Source organism: Nannospalax galili, unplaced genomic scaffold (genome assembly GCF_000622305.1).
Source record: "Nannospalax galili isolate Female #2095 unplaced genomic scaffold, S.galili_v1.0 scaffold660, whole genome shotgun sequence".
Lineage (NCBI taxonomy): Eukaryota > Metazoa > Chordata > Mammalia > Rodentia > Spalacidae > Nannospalax > Nannospalax galili.
In genome coordinates this window covers 887,375-904,978 of record NW_008349073.1, presented here as the reverse complement: position 1 = coordinate 904,978, position 17,604 = coordinate 887,375, and the positions used below count along the sequence as shown (strand labels likewise).

The window sequence follows — 17,604 nt, the reverse complement described above, 5'->3', positions numbered from 1 at the left end:
TCAATATCATCAGTACCTGGAACCATGGAGATATTTGGAGTCACTGCAGGCCTGTGGTCCATGGGCAGACTAGGTCATGTGTCTCTCTAAGATATTGCTTACTAGTTTTCAAATAAACTCTTTATTAGTCAGTACTATCATATTGTAAATTATAAGTAGTCTTGAAATCTTACTTGTAGAAAAGTGCCTTTTTTTCCTTTTTTATTTTTTCTTTTTTTTCCCCGAAACATGGTTTCTTTAGCCCCAGTTGGCCTGGAACTCCCTATGTAGACCAGGAACTCATAGAGATCCACCTGCCTCTGCCTACTGAACACTGGGATTAAAGGTATGTGTCACTATACCTGGCTGCACAGCTGTGTCCTTTTACTTTTCTTCATTTTTTGTGTTATTGTTAGAAGGTCCCTTCCCTTCCTTTTCCTTTCCCAGCTCTCCACTCCAGAAACAGCCCCCTCCTTTTTTTTTTTTAAAGGAAGGAAGGGTTTAATTTGGCTCACAGTGGGCAAGTTATAGTGCAGTAGCTTGAGGTTGCTGGCCACATTGTGTCCTTAGGAAGTAGAGTGATGACTCCAGAGACAACCTTTAATGACTGCACTATTTCTCTTTTTAGCTTCTCTGTGGTTACTTAATATGGCTCAGTAATATGTTTAAAATTCTGTTCATTTATCAACTTTAGACAATATCTATGATATTGTCATGAAAAGTAAGAATTTAACTTTCTATATCTTTTTATCTTTCATTTTTATTATTCTGAAAGTTGTTTATTATCTTTATAATTTTACTTTTTACATTTATTTATTTATTTTGTGTGCATACATGTGTGCCATGGCATATGTGTGAAGGCCAGAGAACAACTTTTGGGAGTTGTTTCTCTTCTCCAGCCATGTGGGTTTCAGGAATTGAACTCAGATTGTCAGGCTTGGTAACAAATGCCTTTATCCATTGAGTCATCTCACTGGCCTCATCTTTATAACTTTAATGAAGAGCTCTTTTATTCTCTTGTTTACTCATAATCAAACTCAGGGTCTTGCACATGTCAGGCAAGTGCTCTGCCATTGAGCTATAACCTCATCTCTTGTTTCTTTTGAGACATAGAGTTACTATGTAACTTAGACTAGCCTTGAACTTGCTATATTGGCCTGGAACTCATTGATCCTTTGTGAACCATCTAGCTTGTTATGTTATTAGGTACTGAGGATCGAATTTGAGGCCTCATGCTTGCTAGACAACCATTCTACCACTGAGTTCTATCCCCAGTGCACTTATTTTAGCCATCAGATTTCAACAGGGTTTCTTAGCTTGCCGTTTTAGAAAATGGAATTATGAATGCCACTGCACTTCCGTCTTTCTCTTATTCTGTCTTTTAGCAGCTATACTGTACATTTTCCCTCTCTAAGACAGTGTCATGCTGTGTTGTTCAGTCTGGCCTTGAACTCTTGAACTTAAGTAGTCCTCAGTCTTAGCCTCCTAAGAAGCTGAGAAAACAGGCACCTAACTATACTTATCAAAACTAGGTGAATAATTTAATTCTGTCTTCTGTCTACCATCTGGTACTCTGCTTATCTTTATGTTTGTATTACTGTTTTACTGCATGAAGTTTCTTGCTATAACAGCACGTTCAGAAACGTAGCTGTAATTGCTAAAGTCCTTTAAAGGCCAAGAAAATAATTGAGTATATGCTTTAGCTCAGAAAAACATTTGTTTAGGGCTGGAGAGATGGCTCGGTGGTTAAGAACACTGGTTGTTCTTGCAGAAGTCCCAGGTTTGAATCCCAGCACCCACATGGCAGCTAACAACTGTGTGTAACTCCAGTTCCAAGGGATCCAACAGCTTCTTCTGTCCTCCATGGGCATTGCATGACATGGGTGCACTTACCTACATGCAGGCAATGTACACATACACATAAAATAATAAAATATGAAAAAAAAATTTTAAATAAAAAAAAGAAAACCATTTGTTTATTCAATAAATGCTTATTGAGTACCAGAATTATATTATAGTAGTGATACTCAGAATGATAAAAACTTGGAAATATCCTAAATTACTGATTATAAGAGATTTGGAAAGTATTATAAATTCTTTATAGTGAATATGCTCAACTTTTTGTTGTTGTTTTTTGTTACTTTTTGTGTAGCTCAGACTGGCCTCAAACTTGCTTTGTAGTAAGAGTGACCTTGAATCCTGATCCTCTTGCCTCTGTCTCAAGTGCTAGTATTACCGGTGTGTGCCACCATGCTAAACTTCACTAAACAATTTAAAAATGATACAAAGAGTTAATATGGAAACTCTTTACTTTTTATCAAATAAAATAAGTTCTTAAGATAATGTGCAGGAGCTAGAGAGATGGCTTAGCCTTTGAGCACTTGCTGTTCTTCCGGAGGCCTGGAGTTCCATTCTCAGCATCCACTTTGGGTGACTTAGAATCACCTGTATTCCAGCTCCGAAGGATATGATGCCCTTTTCTGGCCTCTGCAGGGAGCAATACACACATGGCATACACTCCTACAGATACATATAAGAAAAATTACTCTGAGGGGGCTGGAGAGATGGCTCACTGGTTAAGAGTGCTGGTTGTTCTTGTCGAAGACCTGGGTTCGAATCCCAGCACCCACATGGTAGCTAACAACTGTCTGTAACTCCAGTTCCAGGGTATCTCTGATGCCCTCTTCTGTCCTTGTCTTCATGATCTGTTTGTTTGCTAATGCCTATCTTTTCTCAGTTACCTCAGAAGAGCATGTATCACTTGTATAATAATGCATTGTTTAAAGATACAAAGTATGAGTTACCAGTCAATTTTCCTTAGACTACTCATGCTAAAATAATATAATAATACCTGATAAGAATTCAGTAAATCTGTGTTTGAACAAACGAATTAGTGGTTGAATTGTAGATAGTCTTAGATCGATGCCATTAGCACGTATAATAGCCTCATAATTTTTTGTGTGTATTTGTGGTATATGTACTGTTCATTTGTGTTTGTACATGTGTGCATGTGAGAAGCCTAAGTTTGACATTGGGTGTCTTCCTTGATTGTTTTCCACCTTGTTTTTACAGAATTTTTTTTTTTTTTAATGTCTTTTTGAGACAGGGTCTCCCTGTAGTCCCAGCTGACCTGAACTCAGTATGTAGACCAGGCTGGCCTTGAACTCACAAGGATCCGCCTGCGTCTGCCTCCCGAGTACTGGGATTAAAGGCATGCACCACCACGCCCGGCTCAGAATCTTTTACTGAAACTGGAGTGCATCCATTTGGCTAGGTTGATTAGCTAGTGAGTTTCAGGATTCCTGCCTTTGAGATCCTCCAACCCCTATACCCTGCCCCCCAGCACTGGGGTTACCGACACACGTGACACCATGCCCAGCTTTTATATGGGTCCTGGGCTTCTGAACTTAGGTCCTTATGTTTGTGCAGCAAGCACTTTATGAATTTAGTCATCTTCCTTCTAATTTTATGCAGGCAGAAAAAAAAGGCCCTTGGCTCAGTTATCTCAGAATTAAAATGATGCCAATATCACTGGACCCAGTGCCTACACAATCCCACAATCCCAGTTGGGATGTTGACTCAGGAAGATCTTGAGTTCAAGGCTAGACTAGTGACTTGAAGATCAGCCTGCCTCAAAAACCCAAAAGAGAAAGAAAAGAAAAATCATGCATCCAATTGTCCTGCAGAAGCTAGGGAACAGCTTTCACTGAGCGTCAGTTGTGTGGTGACAGATCCAGCAGAATTGAAGCCTGCCACAGAAGCAGCCAGGCCACAATGCTGTGTTTCACAGTATGCAGCATCTGAATAAAAGTGTCCTTTGTGCTGGTCTCAGACTGAAGGGTGGTACTGTGGCCATTTATGTTATTTCTCCTTAATGGAAATTGAGGCAGCCTCTAATCCTGCTATCACACGACAACTGCTTATTAGATTTTTTTGCAATTTGGGAGCAGCTGCCAACAAATGATTATTCTGCAAAGAGAGCCAGGCAGCTGCATTCTGATCCAGACACCAAGTCGTTGGACTTACCAAACTTCCATCCACAGTTTTCTAAACAAGATATAGCTCCAGCAAGTCATCTGCTTTTTAAGCACCAATATATTTGAGAATGCATTTTCTAATTCTTTTTATCATTGTCACCAACATTTATCAGTTATCTACTCCATTGAAGACATTGTGCCAGACAACTGGTTGTAAACTGTACTGTGGTTTTCAGCGTGAATAATTTGCTTTCCTGTCTGCCAGGTGGAGTCAGCATTCACTTTATTATTAGCATACTAAGTTGCTAAATAATCTGGTGGGAAGGCAACAGAGAGCTGTGTCCTTTGGTCCCAGGCTCTCCCTATGTCTGTGTGAGTGTTCACTGATGCCACTTTGCCTCTGCCTACAGTGGCCTTCTTTTGTTCTGGACCAGGAAGACTGTCCTTCATGATCCTGCCCATGGCAGCCTTGTTGGCAATTCTAACTAGAATAGGACTTGTTTCTTTTTTAAAAAGCGATGCCTACTTATTTGCTGAGTCAGCTTTTCTTTTAAAAATATTTTATCTATTTATTATTTATGTATTTGTGGTTGCCTGCAAGTATGTATGTGCACCATGTTCGTGTCTGGTGCTGATGGAGGCCAGATAAAGACATTGGATTCCCTGGAACTACAGTTACAGGCTGATGTGAGTCACCATGTATTTGCTAGGAACCAAACCTGGGTCATTTGTAGGAGCAGCAAGCACACTTAACCACTGAACCATCTCCCAGCCCCTATAATAGAATTTTTTTATAGTCACAGCACACAGCCAAGGTTTATTGAAGCATAAGCAATATTCCACACAGCAAAGAGATTTTTTTTTTTTTTAAATTATGTATTGAAAAGCTGAATTAGGACCTGGAGAGATGGCATAGCAGTTAAGAGCACTTGCTGTTCTTCCAGAGGACTACAGTTTGGTTCCAAGCATCCACATCAGGCGGCAGTTCACAATCTGTATTGTTGCCTCCAGGTATCTCATACCCTTCTGTTCTTCCCTGGGCACCCACTTGCATGTGCATACACACATGTGCATGCACACCCACACATATACATAAGTAAATCACAACAAAGCTATTATAACCTAGGGGCTTAAGCATTTTTTTTTGAATAAAGCAACATAAAGAATTGGGTGGGTAGGATCTTGTATAATGAGTAAGGAAAGCTTTTTGATTCTGTGCACTTATAGAATGGGGAAGAGGGTCTGACAATCTTTTTCCAATCTCTTAAACATTGAATTGTTAGGATAAATTGGTTTGAACCTCTCTCTTAAAGTCCTTTTAACAATGACATATAGTCACCTATGATAGAAGTAAGCCACTTCAAAACTTAAAAATAGAATATACCTGGGGCTGGAGAGATGGCTCAGCAGTTAAGAGCACTGCGCTTGCAGAGGACCCAGGTTTGGTTCTTAGCACCCACATGAAGGGTAACAACCATCTGTAACTCCAGTTCCATGGGATCCAATGCCCTCTTCTGATCTCTGTGGGCATTGCATGACATGGGTGCACTTAACATACATGTAGGCAATATATTCATACACATAAAAATTTTTTAATTAAATATTTTTTTAAAAGTCTGTAGATCTACACCATTCAGTATGCTAACCAGAAATCACATTAACATTTAATTAATTAAAATTAAGGGACTGGCAAAATGCTCAGTGGGTAGAAAGTGTTGTTTAAGCCTGATGATCTGAGTTTAGTTCCTCTGATCTCCACATGTGCACCATGGCATATACACTCCCACACATAAATATATATACACACACACACACAAATAACAGCAATAATGATGATGATGATAATAAACTTTTTTTTTTTTCTTTTTTCTTTTTTGAGACAGGGTCTCCCTGTAGCTCCAGCTGACCTGAACTCACTATGTAGACGAGGCTGGCCTTGAACTCACAGAGATCCACCTGCCTCTGCCTCCAGAGTGCTGGGATTAAAGGTGTGCGCCACCACGCCTGGCTAATAATAAACTTTTAAAAACTGAATAGGATTAAAAACTTTAATTCCCATGTCACAGTAGTCACATTTCAATGTGTTCAGTAGCCATTAGTGCTTAGTGGCTATTACTTTGGACACTGCAGGTTTAAAACATCATTGCTGAATGTTTTGTTAGATGGCACAATCTAGAGCCTCCAAGAAATGGGCTTTTTTTTTTTTTTTTTGTCTTTTTGAGACAGAATCTCCCTGTAGCCCCAGCTGGCCTGGAACTCACTATGTAGACCAGGTTGGCCTGGAACTCAGAGAGCTCTGCCTGCCTCTGCCTCCTGAGTGCTGGGCCTAAAGGCATATGCCACCATGCCCAGCAATATTTTTAAAGCATTTGGTGAAGTAGATTAACCTAACTAATTTTTGTGGAGGGTGTTCCGGTTGAAGAATTTTAAGAGCTTGAAATTTCCTGTGTCTTCTTTATATTTTTTCCTTTGGTTCTGGCACCCTCTAGTGTTTCAGCTCTGTAGGGATACCATCTTGAAATGTTCTGATAGTCATTTGATTTCAGGCAAAGAACACTGAAATATTTAGGTAATATCTCTCTTTTCTTCCCTCTCCCTCTTTTTCTCTTCCTCTCCCTTCCCTTCCCTCCCTCCCTCCCTCCCTCCTTTCCTCCCTCCCTCAAGAAAGTGTTATCCTCTTTACCCATCCTCTAAAGGGTCCATGATTCAAAAAAAGACCAAGAAGCACTTTCTGATACAGGGTTTTTTTGTTTTGTTTTGTTTTGTTTTGTTTTGTTTGCTTTGATTTTGAGATAGGGGCTCACTGTATATCCCTGACTGGCCTTGAATTCACAGAGATCCCCTTGCTCCTGTCTCCCAAATGCTGGGATTAAAGGTGTGCACCACCACACCCAGCATTTTGATACAGTTCTTTGTATGGTCAAAACTCCTGAAGTGATGCATAAGCATTATTTCTTCTAGAATTGAAAAAAAAAAAACTGGCATTTTTATATCTGTTTTTTAATGTGAACTCATATGTCACTCACTGTATGAAACATCCCTGAACAAACAAGCAACTTACTGGTCCTCAAAATAATTCTATATAGATTCTATTCTCCATTTGATAGGTGATAAAGCTAAGACATAGACACCAAATGAAACCTGTCTAAGGTGCCAGTGAGTGGCAGAACAAGGCAAATCCAGCATTGTGGCTTTAGAGTATGTACTCATAACCTTCTGTTGTCACAGTAAGGATCTGTGTTGAAGTGCACCATATGCATGCAGTGCCCACAGAGGCCAAAAAAAGGCACTGAATCTGGAGTTACAGGTGGTTGTAAGCTACCTTGTGGATCCTGGGAACCAAACTGCAGTCCTCTGGAAGAGCAACCACTGTGCCTAATGGCTGAGCCATCCCTTCAGCCCCATACCTTTTAAATTTCATGCCTGTCTGAGTAGTGTGATAAGACTTGCAGCATCAAGACTTTGCAGCATCCCTTTCTATCTTGCAGGTGCATTCATCATCTCTTTGTCCAGACTGATCGTACTGTGCAGGCTGCCTTCCTATTAGTTGCTTACTCATTTGCTTAGGTACCAGATCAACTCTCATCATAATGCTTTTGTTCAAGTACCTATCATTTACTTAATAAGGGCCCCAAGGTGTAAGAACAGTGATGTGAACAATTCAGATATGTCAAAGAGAAGCTACAAAGAGCCTCCCTCAAGTAAAAGGAAAGTTCATAGATAGATGTATAAGAAAGAAAAAGAATGTACGTACTATCCACAATTTCAGGTACCCCCTGGGGGTTGGAATGTGTCCCCATAGATAAGCATAGACACTGTAGTTTGCCAAGAAGTTGGAGTTTCAGATGAATGCCAAAGCTTCCCCTGCTACCATGTTTTCTTTGATGTGTACAGTGTATTCAGTGAATGATATGACCAAACTTTTTGTTGTTAGAATAGACAATTGGGTTCAACAAGATGGCTCAGCACATAAAGGTACTTGCTGCCAAGCCTCATGAATTGAGTTCAATCCTTGGAACTCACATGGTGAAAGGCGAGAACCAACCCCTGCAAGCTGTCTTTTGACATCAACACACATATAATAGCACACATATACCCTTCCCCCCCAACTTAAAAACTTTGAAAAAAGACTCATAATACTGCCATGTTGATTTTTTTTGAGGTTTGCAGGAACGTTTGACTGATTTATACCTTCCCTAAGAATCTGAAAGGAAGAACCACAAACAAAGGTTAGTTTGTATATTCTATGTACCTTTTTGTATTTGCCTTCTTCGAGGGCAGATGTTGCTATCCTTTGTTGCTGTAGTAGCAAGGCTGATAGGAATGGCATCAGCAAAGAACTCTGCTCCAGTTCTCCTTCAGTCTCTGTAACAGGAAACTGGCAGGAAAGCCTGGAAAATAATGGTTGATTGACCCAGGGTGTAGAACAGCTCAGAAAAGATACAATTGATCCTCCGCATCCATGAGTGCTTCTATCTGTGAAGTCAGTCAGTTGTGGACTGAAAACAGTCAGAAGGGGCAGGAGAGATCGCTCAGGGGTTAAGAGCACTGACTGTTCTTGCAGAGGACCCAGGTTCGATTCCCAGCACCCACATGGCGGCTACGAACCATCCTTAACTCCAGTTCCAGGGGAATCCGATGCCCTCTTCTGACCTCTGCGGCATTGCATGACACGAGTACACTCATGTACATGCAGGCAATACACTCATATACATAAAATAAAAATAATAAAAAAAGGAAAAGAAAACAACCAGAAAAGCCGGGTGTGCTTTAATTTCAGCACTCCTGAGGCAGAGGCAGGTGGATATTTGTGAGATCAAGGCCAGTCTGGAGGGTTTTAGACCAGCTAGGGCTACAAGGAGACCCTATCTCAGTCAACAAAGCAACAAACAAAACAACAAATAAGAGATAGCCAGCACAATCTTATTGTGAAATTATAGGAACTGATTGCCTGAGTTTATTTTAGGGTTAGTCGTTAAAATATGCAACGCCAAGAATTTGTTAAAGAGCACAATACTGGGGCTGGAGAGATGGCTCAGCAGTTAAGAACACTGGCTGTTCTTGCAGAAGACCCAGGTTCAAATCCCAGCACCCACTTGTTAGCTAACAACTGTCCGTAACTCCAGTTCCAGGGGATCCGACAGACTCTTCTGTCCTCCGTGGGCATTGCATGACATGGGTGCACTTACCTACGTGCAGGCAGTAAACACATACACATAAAAATAATAAATTTTTTTTTTTAAAGAAAGGACAATACTGGGCTGGTAAGATGGCTCAGCAGATAGAGGAACATTCTACAGAAGCCTGGGGAGCTAAGTTTGATCCCTGGAACCCATGTAAAAGTGGAAGGTGAGAACCTGTCTCAAAAATAAGTTGGAGCAGCTGGTGTTGACCTCTGGCCTCCATGTGTACATGCACTCACACACAACACACACACAAGGTCTATACCACTTTTTCTTGATTGATCAAACTTAAGTATTACTGACTTCTGACTATGAAGTACAAGGATTACTTTACATAAAATTCCCTTCCTATCTGCTTTTTTGTTATGTTGTAATAGGTATGTTGTAATATTAATTCTCCATCTGTAACCTCCCTCTGTGCAGGACAGGACATCAATGCTCCTAGCCATTTAAAAAAAAAATTTACTTACTTTTATTTTCTGTGTATGAGTATTATGTCTGCACCCATGTCATGCAGTGCCTGGGGAGGACAAAAGAGGATGTCGGATACCCCCAGAACTGGAGTTCCAGACAGTTGTTAGCTGCCGTGTGGGTGCTGGGAATTAAACCTGAGTCCTCTGCAAGAGCAGCCAGTGCTCTTAACCACTGAGCAATCTCTCCAGTCCCTCCTAGCCATTTCCTTACTCTCCACTCCTCTTCTCTCTCCTGTGTTCTGCCAGCCTTATCATTTACAATGCCATAACTTTTCTATTCTGTTTGGTGTCATTAGTTTTTTTGTTTTTGAGACAGGGTTTCACTTATGTACGTAGCACTAGCTGGCCTGGAAGTCATAGAGATACTCCTGCCTCTGCTTCCGGAGTATTGGAATTAAAAGCCTGCACCATCATACCTTTTTCTTAATCTTATTTATTTTTATTTTGTGTGAATGAGTGTTTTGCCTGCATATAAGTACATCCCTGAGAGAATATCAGATCCTTTGGAACTAGAATTACTGATGTTTGTGTAGCTGCCTTGCAGGTGCTGGGAATGGGACCTGGGTCCTCTGCAAGAGCAGCTAGTGCTCTTAACTGCTGAGCCATCCCTAGCCTCTTACTGTTTTACGGGTGTGCTCCACAGAAATAATAAACACTGGGAAAAGGCACCCTTCATTCCCAGGAGTGGCTCAGGGGGAGAGGGGTGACCTGAGGGGAAGGCAGCACAAAGGAGTCCCACTGCAGACTCAGGGCAAAGGGAATGTCCTTGGTGCTGGTGCCTGTGCACACCACAGGAGGACACTCGAATACTGTGGGACTGGCTCCAGGCACCCAAACGAAGGGCAAGACAGTTGGACGTGAAGCTACAAAGCTACTTGGGTTTCTTGTTCTTCATGTTTGCCCTTTTCTGCTTTTGCTACATGGTCTCCAAGTCTCATTACTTGTGAATGAAGTAGAAAGTCTGTCATCTTGGCACTGTTTCATATTCTCCAGCTCACACAGGTTACAGGGGGATCGTGGCAATGGCACCAGCTCTGACCTGCCTCTGTTGTGTCCCCTGACATTGTAGGCCTCATTAGTTTTTTTTTTTTTTAATTAAAATTATTGTTTTTTTGTTCGTGTACACATGTGCATACCATGGGGTGTATGTGGAGGGTGTGGGTGTGGGTATGTGTAGGTCAGAGGACAACTTGTAGGAGTCTGTTCTCTCTTTCCCCTGTGTAGGTTCTGGGGATTAAACTCAGTTTGTCAGACTTGGCAACAGTCGCCTTTACCCACTGAGCCATCTCAATAGCCTACTTTCTTTGTATTTTGGTCTACAATTGGAGTTTGGAAATGGAAAGCAAATACAATATACATGCCTCCCTCTTTCCTCCCTATATTTCTTTTTGTATGTATGGGTGTTTTGCCTGCATGTATGTAAGTGCCTACGGAGGCCAGAAGACGGAGTCAAATTCCCCAGAACTAGAATTACTGGCAATTGTTGACCAGCATGTGAGGTGCTGGGGACTGAACCTGGGTCCTCTGGAAGAGCAGCCAGTGCTTTTAACTGCTGGACCCTCTCTCTAGCCTCTCTTTTCTTCTTTTTTTAAAATTGTAGAACCTGGCCCCATGTATCCCACATGAGGACGTTTTCTCTACAAGTCAAGTCAGATATCACTTTTTGAAAGAAGCTTCCTGGTAATTGGATTCTTCTAGTGTTAAATTCCATTTTGACTCTGAAATTTTGTTTTTTTAAGACATGTTTAACTTTGCTTTCACTCTAACATTGCTTGTGCAGTTAATTTTTCTCCTTTGATATGATTTTGAAGCAAATCCTGTTGTATGTTAGATTTTATTGACTGTTGAGTGGAATTTCTGCACCCTAGTGGTGCAGCTCAGATTCCAGATGTGTCCAAGGATATAACTTGAGCCTTGAGCCCCTCTCCCTTTTCCTGGAGACATAGGCTTGAACTGAGATTTTTCCTTAGACAGTTCTTGTAGACTTTCTTTCTTTTGATCTGATAATGCTATTGATTTGACTAATGCTCTCTTTGACAGTTATACTTCGATTAGATTTCTGGCCTGTTCTTCAGCCTTTGATTTTTAAATCCTCTTCCCTTAATCTCATCCATTTTTGTGTGGATTAGATTGAATTTAAGTCCATTAGTCAGTTCCTCCAAATTCCTGAGGCCTCCTAGGTACTATAGACTGCAGCTACCATGGTGCTCTGGACTAAGACCATCTTTCTGAGTTTTCTGCCTCTATCTTTTGGTACTACCTTAGCTGGCCTGCAAGGGAAAAACTTGAAACCCTCAGTTTCTTTACAGTTTTGGTAATAAAGAGGGATTACAAACTTATTTTTGAGGGGCTGGAGAGATGGATCACTGGTTAAGAGCGTTGACTGTTCTTGCAGAGGACCTGGGTTCGATTCCCAGCACCCACATGGTGGCTAACAACCATCCGTAACTCCAGTTCCTGGAGAATCTGATGCCTTCTTCTGACCTCCGAGGCTATTGCATGACATGGGTGCACTTATACACATGCAAGCGATACATTCATACACATAAAATAAAAATAATAATAAATAAAATATTAAAAATACTTTTTGAGATAGATCAAGCTGGCTTTAAACTTACTATGTAGCCCATGCTGGTCTTGAACTTAAGATCCTTATGTCTTAGCCTGCCCAGTTGCTAGGGTTACAGATGTGTGCCACTATGTCCAGCAAAGAGAGATCTTTTTTATTTTAATTGTGTGTGGTAGGGATCTGTGCTCAGTGTTGGTGTCTATGGAAGTCAGAGGCTTTGGACCCCCCCCAGAGTTGGAGTTATAGGCGGTTCTGAGGCACCTTATGTGAGTGGTGGGAGCCAAATTTGGATCTTTTGGAAGAGTAGTACACACTCAACTGCTGAACCTTCTCTCCAGCTCCCAGAAATGATTATTTTAAATCAAGTTTGAACTAATTTGCTGAATACCACTGGCTCACATTGGTTGGGAAGAATTTAGGTTCATACACCCACATTTTTTCCCCCCCCCCCCCCCCCCCCCCCCCCGGCCTCCTGCTTTGCCATGCCTGGGATTAAACCTAGGGCCTTAAGCACAATAAGGCGAGTGCTCTACTGCTGAGCTACAGCCCTAGCCATGGACCTCTCCAATTTGTGTACTGTCACAAATTCATATTAGGTAGGTGCTGGCTTCCTTGTTTTGTATCTAAAACAGTGCTTCCTGCTCAATTTAATATAGTATAGGGTGTCATAATACAAATCTCTCTCTCACTTTCTCTTTAGTCTTTTTGAGACAGGATCCCCTTATAGCCCCAGCTGGCCTGGAACTCAATATGTAGACCCGGCTTGTCTGGAACTCAGAGATCCTCCTGCCTCGGCCTCCTGAGTGCTGGGATTAAAGGCATGCGCTGCCACGCCCATCAGTAATGCAAATTTCTTAAACACAGTTAAGAAAACCCTATCTTCAGAGACAAGTGTCCAAAGATGAAAAAAACTGAGGCACAGTGCTTGTAAGACTAATTGGGTGGTGAGTCAAGGATGGAATCAGAAAGTTTCATGGATTCTCAAATTGTCATAGCTAATGCACATGCTATGCTCCTGGTTCCTGACTTGGTCTAGATCACCTCATATCAGCCTTTGGAGAATATATGCAATCTTTTTTTTTTTTTTTTAATGGCAGAATTGTGGCTTAATAGTTATTAAGTAATTTGTCCAGGAGTTTTGGATATCACAGTTGAGAGTCTCTGCTCTCAAAATGCACAGGACCTCAGATGTTTCCCATTAGCAATTCCCATCACTTTTGCTAGCCAGAGAATCTGAGTGCTTGAGGATAAAGGCTGAACTGCTTTGCTAAACTTGACCTGGGAAAGTGGAACCTGATGGTGTCAGCAACATGTATGTTAGTCATAACCTGACTTAGATAACCTGCTTGAAAGTTTGAAAATATTAAAAGCAACATTTATAACTATTCTACTCTGGTTGAGAGAAGCCAGAAAAGCCTTTGCCTTTGCAGAATCCATGTGGTCAGAGAAGCTAGAGGATTGGGGTGGGGGGACACTAAGCAGAAGTAGCAAGCCTATGAAGCAGACAGCTCTATTGATTTATGCTGTGAGCTGCTTTCTGGAGCAAAGAATTGAAGTCCATTATGCCAAGTGCATAGCATACAAATCCCTTCGAAAAGCAGTTTAGATGCCATCTAATCCCAAATAATTTAAAAACGATTTTGAAGTGCTGAGAATTCTAAAATGCCCCAAGCAATTTGTCTCTTAGACTAGAACAGTGAAATGGCTAGAAAAATAACATTTTATTCATATCTTCCTCTTAAGCTGTACTTTAGATAAGTACAAATCAGTGGGCTAGGGTATATCCCTAGGATAGTCTGAAACTCAAACCAAAAGTGAGATATGAAAGAGACCTTAGGGGCACTTATCAGGTGCCACCGTTAATTTCCTCCCTTAAAAATATGCCACATATTCAAACCCCATCACAGCAAATAAATAAAGAAAAAATATGCCCCAATTTCAGGCTTTTAGAAAAGTTAAAAGAGTAAAAGAATCCTCATAAACCTTTTATCAGATTTTCCATATGTTAAATTTGACTGTGTTTTCGTCTTCATTTTTTTTCTCTGGTAGATAAATATAATTTTGCCAGGTACCACCAACAAGGGGGGGTTGTGAGTTTGTTTAGAAAGGTTGTATGCCACACGGAAATCCAGGCTAGGGAGATGGCCTCAAGCAGGAGAAATGGTGTGGAAAGGGTTCAAATGATAGCTCGGCAATTTCTAATCCTTTTGGGTTTGTAGCACCCTGTGGTTCCTCTTTTTGTAATTAAAATAAATTTATTTTGAATAGAAACTATTCCTTGAGATGAGTGAAAACTCTCAAATTGAATAATTACTGGGTTAAGAGGCTGTGTTGTCATATATATATATGTAAAATGGTATGAGAGTGAGGGAAATAAAAGTTGGAGTAAAACAGAGACTGGAGATAGCATTAACATAAAATAGGATCCAGAGCCCCTGAAAAGTAAACATTTGATCATTAGCATAGAGACAGTTGACCTGAAGAAGATGGCACGAGACTCAGGAAAGCAGCTAATCTGAGGAACAGAAGAATTTAGAGGTCCTCCGAGATGGAAAATGAGACTTTTACAATAGGACAGCAGAAAAGTGAGAGTTTATATAAATTATCATGTTCCTTTCATTTGTGGTTATAAAGTTATATTTCTGTACCTGTAAAGCTTTTCTGCGTGCTTTTCTGCATGTCTTGAATCTAAGTTTAGCATCAGTTTGTAGGTCTTTGGTCTTTTTGAGACAGGGTCTCCCTGTAGCCACAGCTGTCCTGGAACTCTCTGTGTAGACCAGGCTGGCCTTGAACTCACAGAGATCCACCTGCCTCTGCCTCCCAAGTGCTGGGATTAAAAGCGTGTGCCACCATGCCCGGCCTTGATATTCATAATTTGCTGAAATTTTGATTAAGATGATAATAATGGACAGGTATTGGTCTTTTTGAGACAGGGTCTCCCTGTAGCCACAGCTGTCCTGGAACTCTCTGTGTAGACCAGGCTGGCCTTGAACTCACAGAGATCCACCTGCCTCTGCCTCCCAAGTGCTGGGATTAAAAGCGTGTGCCACCATGCCCGGCCTTGATATTCATAATTTGCTGAAATTTTGATTAAGATGATAATAATGGACAGGTATAGTGGCTCACACCTTTAATCCCAGAACTCAGAAAGCAGAGGCAGTTCAAGGATAACCTGGTCTACATAGCAAGTTACAGACCAGCCAGGGCTACATAGTAATGCCCTGTCTCAAAAGACATTGTGAATCTGGAGATCAGTTTGGAAGAACCGACATGTTAAGAGTATTGAGTCTTTCTATCCATAAACATGCAGTAGCCCCTTACATATTAAGTCGGGGCCTAGGTTAAGTACAAGAGATTTATTTAAATGTACAGCATGGTGACTACAGTTAATGAGAATATATAGTATTGTTTAAAATACTGAGAGTCGCTGAGTATGGTGACTCATGCCTTTAATCTGAGCACTCAAGGAGGCAGAGGCAGGCGGATCTCTGTGAGTTCAAGGCCAACCTGGTCTACATTGGGAGTTCCAGGCCAGAGTGAGGCTACAGGGAGACCCTGTCTCAAAAAGACAAAAATAATAATACTGACAGTGAAAAATGTTTTCACCCTCAGAATGATAACTTTGTGAGATAAATGCATATTTTATTTAATTCATTTATTTTTTGGTCTTTTTGAGACTGTGGATGGTGCCAGCTGTAACACCAAGAACTCTATCCACTAAGCTGTAACTCTTAGTTTGAGGAGCAACAGCCAAATTAGCATAATTTTTTTTCCCTCTTCACAGCTTCAGAAATACTGATTCGGTTTTGCTATAGATCTTTGAAACTTCCAAATAGAATTTTTTCCTTTTCTTTTTTTTTTTTTTTTAACATTTTTTATTTTATTTTATTTTTTCGCCTGTGATGTTTCATATAGCAAAAATGCACTAATGGGTAAAAGATGCTATTTTTATTTTTTGTGTATGCGTGTATTACCTGCATGTATGTAAGTGACCAGTCTGGTGCAGTGCCCATGGAAGTCAGAAGAGGGTCACAGATCCCCTGAAACTGGAGTTAAGGATGGTTGTTAGCTGCTTTGTGAGTGCTGGGAATCAAATCTTGGGCTTCTGTGAGAACAGAAGTGTTCTTAAGCTCCCCTCCTTTCTTTTACATATTCATTCTTGTATATAATATACTTTGATCATATTCAACCTACCCATTACCCTCTAGCCTTCCTCCCTCATATAGATCTTGTGCATAGTTTGTTAAGATTTATACTGGAATATTTCATTTGGGAGATGCTAATATAAATGGTATATTTTATTCTGAATTCGACTTGTTCATTGTTAGTATATGGGAAAATACTGATTTTTTTTTTTAATGTATTCACCTTGTGTTCTGCAACCATGCTATAATTGTATTATATCCAGGAGTTTTGGGTTTATTTTATTATTATTATTATTATTATTTTGGTCTTTTTGAGACAGGGTCTCCCTGTAGCTCCAGCTAGCCTGCCTCTGCCTCCCTCGTGCTGGGATTAAAGGCATGAACCACCACGCCTGGCTAATTGTATGAATTTTGAGTTCCAATATAATATTGAAATGTTGTGAGAGGAGATATCCTTGTCTTGTTCTTGATTTTAATGGGAAAGCTTCTAGTTTTTTATTCTGAAATATAATGGCTATGTGCATTTTTATGGACGCTCTTTATCAAATTCAGGAAATTCCCCTTCATTTCCTAATTTGCATTTTTTTTCCTTTTAAGGTGGAATAATATGTGGTCTGTGTGTACCATGTTTTGTTTCCCATTCACCCATTGATGGACACTTGGATAGCTTCCACCTTCTGGCTATTGTGAATAATGCTACTATGAACATGGGAGTACACATATCTCTTTGAGGCCCTGCTTTCAATTCTTCTGGGTAAGTACCAGAAGTAGAATTGCCAGATCATGTGGAAGTTCTATTTAATTTTTTTTTTTTAAGGAATCAGTAAACAGAATTTCATATACAAGGATGTTCCCTGCACTAATGTTTATAACAGCAAAAATTTGGAAGCAGCCTTGCTTCATCAGTAGGTGATTGGTTACATAAATTGCAGCACATCTATACAATAAAGCATTCTATAGCTATTTAAAAGGGATATGGTAGATTTGTATGTTTTAGCATGTGAAAATGTTCAAGTATATTGTAAAATGAGAAAGCAAACATAATGTGTCATATAAAACTTTATTTTAAATCTATATATGTTTGCTTCAATTTTTTTTCAAGAATAATGAACTTATGGAAAAGGGGAGGAGATTATGATAAGAGAGTAAGCTTTGACTGTTTTATAAAGTACTGTATCATTTCAGGGCTTACAAGAAGCACAGTTTTATAAAGAGAAAAACAAAATTGAATTATTGTATTGGGGAGATTTTCGCCATTTGTCTTTGTAAAACAAAGAT

At 40.3% G+C, this 17,604-nt stretch overlaps 1 protein-coding gene across 13 annotated transcripts in view; it reads left to right on the top strand.

Moving 5' to 3' along the window:
• The window catches only part of Nrf1 (nuclear respiratory factor 1), a 128,177-nt gene that overhangs the window by 31,166 nt on the left and 79,407 nt on the right, over window positions 1-17,604 (top strand). For 12 of the 13 annotated variants that reach the window (XM_029570020.1, XM_029570016.1, XM_008846355.3 and 9 more), the window contains exon 2: window positions 16,924-17,080. The gene's annotated coding sequence lies outside the window, so the exon portion shown is untranslated. Of the gene's footprint in view, window positions 1-8,126; window positions 8,186-16,923; window positions 17,081-17,604 lie in introns of all 13 variants that reach the window. The other variant, XM_029570013.1, reaches the window with a different exon arrangement.